This window comes from Cebus imitator, unplaced genomic scaffold (assembly GCF_001604975.1).
Source record: "Cebus imitator isolate Cc_AM_T3 unplaced genomic scaffold, Cebus_imitator-1.0 Scaffold249, whole genome shotgun sequence".
NCBI lineage: Eukaryota > Metazoa > Chordata > Mammalia > Primates > Cebidae > Cebus > Cebus imitator.
Window position 1 is genome coordinate 3245129 of NW_016107564.1, and position 6000 is coordinate 3251128.

Consider the following 6000-nt stretch of genomic DNA (forward strand, 5'->3'; position numbering starts at 1 on the left):
ATTCCTCCAATGGTCTTTGGAGACATCTGACAACTGTTTCCATTTTACAGAAGAAAAAAGAGAAGCAAGGAGTAAAATACAAGATTTTGGGTAACAAAATCCCTGTATAAAATCCCAGACTATTTCCAGTCTGGTAAATAGTAAGTACACAATTACTGAACTGATGAATCCTTTAGCTGAGAGAATTCTGCTACTACAATAGCATTTCTTAGGGTGTATGTAGAACTTGAGGGAAAATAACCCCAAATTGGGCTTCATAGTATTTCCCATAAACTAATAACTATGTGCTGAGATTAGGTGGAATGGATTTAATAAAAGCAAATCACTGAATTCCTGCTAATGGCCAGTGTACACATTTCACTTTTTAAGCTGTTAACTTTCTCACAGTCTAAGATACTGTGTAATCAAGAAAGGGGACACAATAAATCTGTCTGCAGTAAGAGTGGCACACCCATGTATGTGTGTCTATGTAATGGGAGGGCTGTGACTAGAAAGAATCACTCATATAACAACCCATCTCAAAAGCTTTTTTATACTCTGCTGTCATTTCCCTACTTTCCCACTACCTCAGTAATTGCTTCAAGCCTCACCCATATCATTCAGCCATGGTGCACCTCCTATAAGTGCTCTGAATTTCATTTTAATCCTGATGTACTTCACGGGACCTTCTTTGCTTTTCTTTTTTTACTTTCACCTTTCCCCATTATTCTCTAGCAACATGATACTAACTTTTATTCCACAGCAAAACTTCCTTTTCTATAAGTGAGTTGGCCTTTATTCTCTGTACTTTCCCTACATCTTTAAGCTCTTCCAGTCAGCTGCTGATACCTTCTTTCCCAGGGTAGCTCAGCTCCTTATTACTGATGGGTTTGAGCTGTGTCTTCACTCCCTCAAAGTCCAGTGGGCACTACTTGCTTCCTATTTACAAAGCTGAAGCACCATTCATTATGCAGTACTGTGTTTTGGAGCGTGAGCTCAGGGCACAGTGAGTCTCAAGGTGCCAAGCACTGAGATGCTTAGGAGGTTGGGCACATCTGGAGCAAGTCCATGTGCAGTTTTCAGGTGCACCTGTTTTGACTCATTATAGATCACATGTTTAATTTATTCGGTGACTTCAAAAGAGGATACAGGTTAAAGGAAATAAGAAAAGTCTGCCCTAGAATAAGTTCCATCAAAGTCTGACACAAGATATATTATTTGTTACTAGAGTTAACTGTGGATCTTAATTCATGGGGTATAAATTTGCCAGTAATTGGAATTCTGTAGAATTATTCACAGAGCTATACCTGTATGTGTGCTAAGTCCTTTCTCATTTTCATAAATGAATTTAACAAAGAAATGTATTTATTTTTTGATGCTTCCCAAACATGAATATATAATATGGACTTGCTTCATTACAGAATTATATGAAAATAAATGGCCTTGAGAAATTTAAAACACTATTTGAAATGAGCCAAAGTAACTTTTTTTGTAAACTCTAATATAACAAAGCAAAACCAACGTAGAATTCAAATTGATTATACTTGATTTTTGGACACATGGCAGCTCCAAGTACAGGGAAAATCTGAAATCATTTCATTTCAAAGGATACTGATGAAAGGGGAAAAACCTATCTTATTAAAGGTATATCTATGGCTAAATATATTTATTTTATTTTTTATTATTTTGAGACAAGAGTCTTGATCTGTCTCCCAGACTGGAGTGCAGTGGCACAATCTCAGCTCACTGAAACCTCTACCTCCTGGTTCAAGCAAGTCTCCTGCCTCACCCTCTGGAGTAGCTGGGATTACAGGGATGCACCACCATGCCGGCTAGTTTTTGTATTTTTAGTAGAGACAGGATTTCACCATGTTGGCCAGGCTGGTCTCTGTGGGAGTTCAGTCAGGGTGGTGGCAAAAATATTAAAAAGAAAAAAAAAAAATTAGAGATAGCTTTAAGGAATAATCACAAACCTTCTTGGAGGGCTGAGATGTTTTTGCATAGTTTCAGTAGAAGTTTCGGCTGAAAGCAGCCTAAATCCCCTTTACATTTAGTTAATAAGAAAAGCAAATAGCTAGGCTATGTGGCGGAGTTTATCTGAATAACTTATTTACTAACATGGTCTTAAAACTAACCCTTGAGAGCTGGATGGCCCTCTTGCGGGTAGGTCAACCAGGGAGATTACTCTATAATGGTGTTTATAATGGTGTTTGCTTTGGGCTTGGAACCTGGCCTTTAACCTTTTCCCACAAGTGTGTTGACTTAGAGCCTCTGTTATCAAATCTATAAATGTGGAGAGAGCAAAGTAGTGTCATGTAGCTGCGATCTCTCTCTGTGAGTGGCTCACAGCCCCCTAGCCCATTTGTTCACTGGAAATTTGTGTCTGAGTGCATTTATTCATGTGTTGTGCAGCTGGGGTCTGTGGGAAAGACCCTGACAGTCTCGAACTCCTGATCTCAGGTGATCTGCCTGCCTTGGCCTCCCAAAGTACTGGGATTACAGGTGTGAGAGACTAAACCTGGCCCAAAACAGATCTTAGAAAGGCGGACTATTTCAAAATATGATAGAGATTAATAGAAATTGATAAACATGGTAAATAAATACAATTTTATAAGATGAAAGATGTGAAGGATGGTAAGCTTAAAGATTAAAAAGTGATATCATAAAAATAACTATATCTTTATTTGATAAGATGAAGATATAAAACTATATCGAACTATAAAAATGAGGCTGTTATGTGAAGATGTTTTAAAAAGTTTTATTTTTACACTTTCACAACTTTTACATTTAAATGTTTTATATAGACATTATAAAATCAAGATTTGACTTTTAAAATTTGAGCTTAAAAATACCCAAATTTTAAGCTTCTCCAAAATAAGATACTAAAAGAAATAAAAGTCTGATACTGATAATCTAACATATATTAAATAATGCAATCAGTAACATATTTATACCATACCTCATCTTTAAAATAGTCAGGGTTCTGATTAAAATTGAACTGTTACATTGATTAAAAAAAAAAATAAAAATTTCTAAGAAAATGGGAACGTTTTCTCCTAACCCTTTATTAAGAAGCTTAAAAACACTGGTATTAATGCTTTTAAAATGTTTCTGATATTCAGATTATTAAGCTTTTTCCTTGCTGTATTACCATTAAAAGGGATATACTTTAACATACTTGCAGTCACATTTTAAATATAACATGAGTGACTATTTCCAACAAACATCCACATTTATTGCAGGTATGCTGGCTTCTAAGAGTGTCAAGTGAGCAAAAAGCTTACTTCAGATAACTCAACTCCTGAAGGACCTTTCTATATGCACAGTTCACATTACCAATGGGTAAAAAACTACCTAAAATTCTTCATCTCAAGAATGCAAACTAGAAAGGCTGAGGTTCGACACTCAGCTGGTGCTTGTGTTAAAATGAAGTGAAGAAAAGGATAAGCTGTTAAAAGCCTGGTTTTATTAATCACATTACTTTTCACATTGCCTCAGGCAATTCCTCTAAAGAAAATATACAGTGAACTACCACTGAAAGGGGTAAAATTACTCTCAGATTTCTCCATGAAGTCTTCCATATTAAACCAGCATGAAGGATTGAACCTTACACTACGTATCTGGGAACTCAACTTCTGATGGAGAAAAAATTCCTAGGAAAATTTATAAGAAAACAATAGCCGATATGAGTATCTCTGCTGACTGGCTCTCATCAAGTAGTTACCACTAAAGCATATGAAGGAGGCAACATATTGTTATCAAGAGTAAAAAGCAGCTCTTGGTGACTCCAGATCTTTCCCTTTTAATAGCTGAATGTTACGTGCAATGTTAGCAAGATTGCCTAGATTTCTTTTTTTCTTACTTGGGAAGGGTTTTAAAATCTACCTTAGGGTAAAGCTTATTTCTTATAATATTCTTAAAGGATACAATGCAGACCACCTTGCATTGTAACATGAGCTATTTTGCTTATAGCAAAAAGTAATACTTTTTTTTGGTGCTAAGTACTAACCATTTTAAGCCAAAATAAAGTCCTGAATTTCTTGTGAACTGATATACATACTTGATCATATCATTTTTTTTTTTTTGCAGTGTTTTCTAAAAATTCAACAATTGAATCCCTAATCTTTCTAAGCTAAGAGGCTGGAATTCTGGAGGACCCATTTATAGAAATGAAAAGGGGTATTAATTACATTAACATGCTGGCCATGAAGTTAAAAACCATTTACAATTTCCTCCTCATAATTTTGAGGCTTTTATACACAAGAATTGAAAACTCTTAAAACTTAAGATCTGCATGTCTAGTTCAAGGCTCTATAAAGAGCACTTACCCCAAGGAGGCTAATAATATGAATTAAAAAAAACAAACAAACATGGTTTCTATAACAAATGAAATTGTTATAGTTGAATCAATTTACTCTATGGTTAACTATTGAAGCCAAGTATTCTATAATTTAGTCCCTTCCCTTCTTCCTCTTTCATTTCAACTTCAGGACACTTGGCAGTCTGCACTTGAAGGTGAGAAACATTAATAAGCAGCAAGAATATGAACTGCCCTCAGAGCTTTGAGATTCAAGTCCAGCATGGTCTTATAGAATCATCTAGGCTTTATGTTCAAGTTTTCCATTTGTCCACTTGCTGTTTTTGTTCCTTGCTAGTTTTCAAATCTCCTATAATTTGTTTTACTATATTCATATGCCGTTATTTTCCTTGTCTAATATACAGGTAAAATTTACATACAGTGAAATTCACAGATCTTAAGTATACAATGCAATGAGTTCTGATCAATGTATAATTTGTGACACCAAGCCCTTAATTAAAATATAGAAGTTCCATCATCCAGAAAGCTTCTTTGAATCCCCCTAGTAAATCCACATCCCCAATAAGCAACCTCACTTATTTCTGTCATTGTAAACAAATTTTGTCTGATCATAAACCTCAAGTAAATGAAATCATACATTACGTACATTTTTGTTTCTGGCTTTTCTGCTAAACATAATTCTTTTGAGATCTGCATAGTTGAAAATACTAGGAATTCATTCTTTTATCTTTAATTGCTGAGTGGTATTCTATGGTATGGACATCCAATTTGCTTATTTTCCTAATGATAGATATTTGGGTTGTTTCCAGTTTTTGGCTAGTATGAACAAAGCTGCCATAATTCTTGCATAAGTTCTACTGAGAAAATATGTTCTCAGAGCTGAAATATAGGGCAGGTGAACAGTTAACTGTATAAGAAATGGCCAAAAACTTTTCCAGAGCAGCTGTAATACTTTACACACACACCATCGATGCATGAGAGTGCCAGTTACTCCATATCTTCACTAACTGTGGCACTATCAGGCTATATGAGCAGTCATTCTGGAGGGTGTGCAGTGTTATCTCATTATGGCTTTACTTTGTATTTCTCCAATGACATTTTCCCTAATAATGCTGAATGGCATTTCATGAGCTCATTGGATATCTATAGATTTTTCTTTTGTGAAATGTCTGTTCAAGTCTTTTCCCCATTTTAAAACTGGATTGTCCTTTCATTATTGATTGGTAGAATTTGTTATATGTTCAGAAAAAAAAAAAAAATCCCTTGTCAGATATATGCACCTCAAATCTTTTCTCTTAGTACTGTGGCTTGCCTTTTCACTTTTTAAATTTTATGAGCATACATTTTAATTTTGAAGAAGTCCAGTTTCTCTCTTTTGTTTTATAGTTAGTACTTTTTGGGTGGTCTCTAAAAATGTTTGCCTAGAGCAAGATTGTGAATAAATTATCTTGTATTTTGTTCTAGCAGTTTTATAATTTTAGCATTTATGGTTAGGGCTAGGAACCCCTATGAATTAATTTTCTCGGGCAGGGGAGGACCCAAAGTTCTTTTTTTTAATCTTTACTCAACTGTTCCAGCATTACTTGTTGAAAAACTCTTCTCACTAAATTTTGTTTTAGAAAATATCTTTTTTTATTGAAATGTTATTTTTGTAAGCATGTAATATTTTTATTAAAACTTCTCAGTTTTAATTTTGAATATGG

At 34.6% G+C, this 6000-nt stretch overlaps 1 protein-coding gene across 2 annotated transcripts in view; it reads right to left on the bottom strand.

Moving 5' to 3' along the window:
• Window positions 1-6000, bottom strand: part of TAPT1 (transmembrane anterior posterior transformation 1) — a 69596-nt gene that overhangs the window by 18035 nt on the left and 45561 nt on the right. The window lies entirely within an intron of this gene.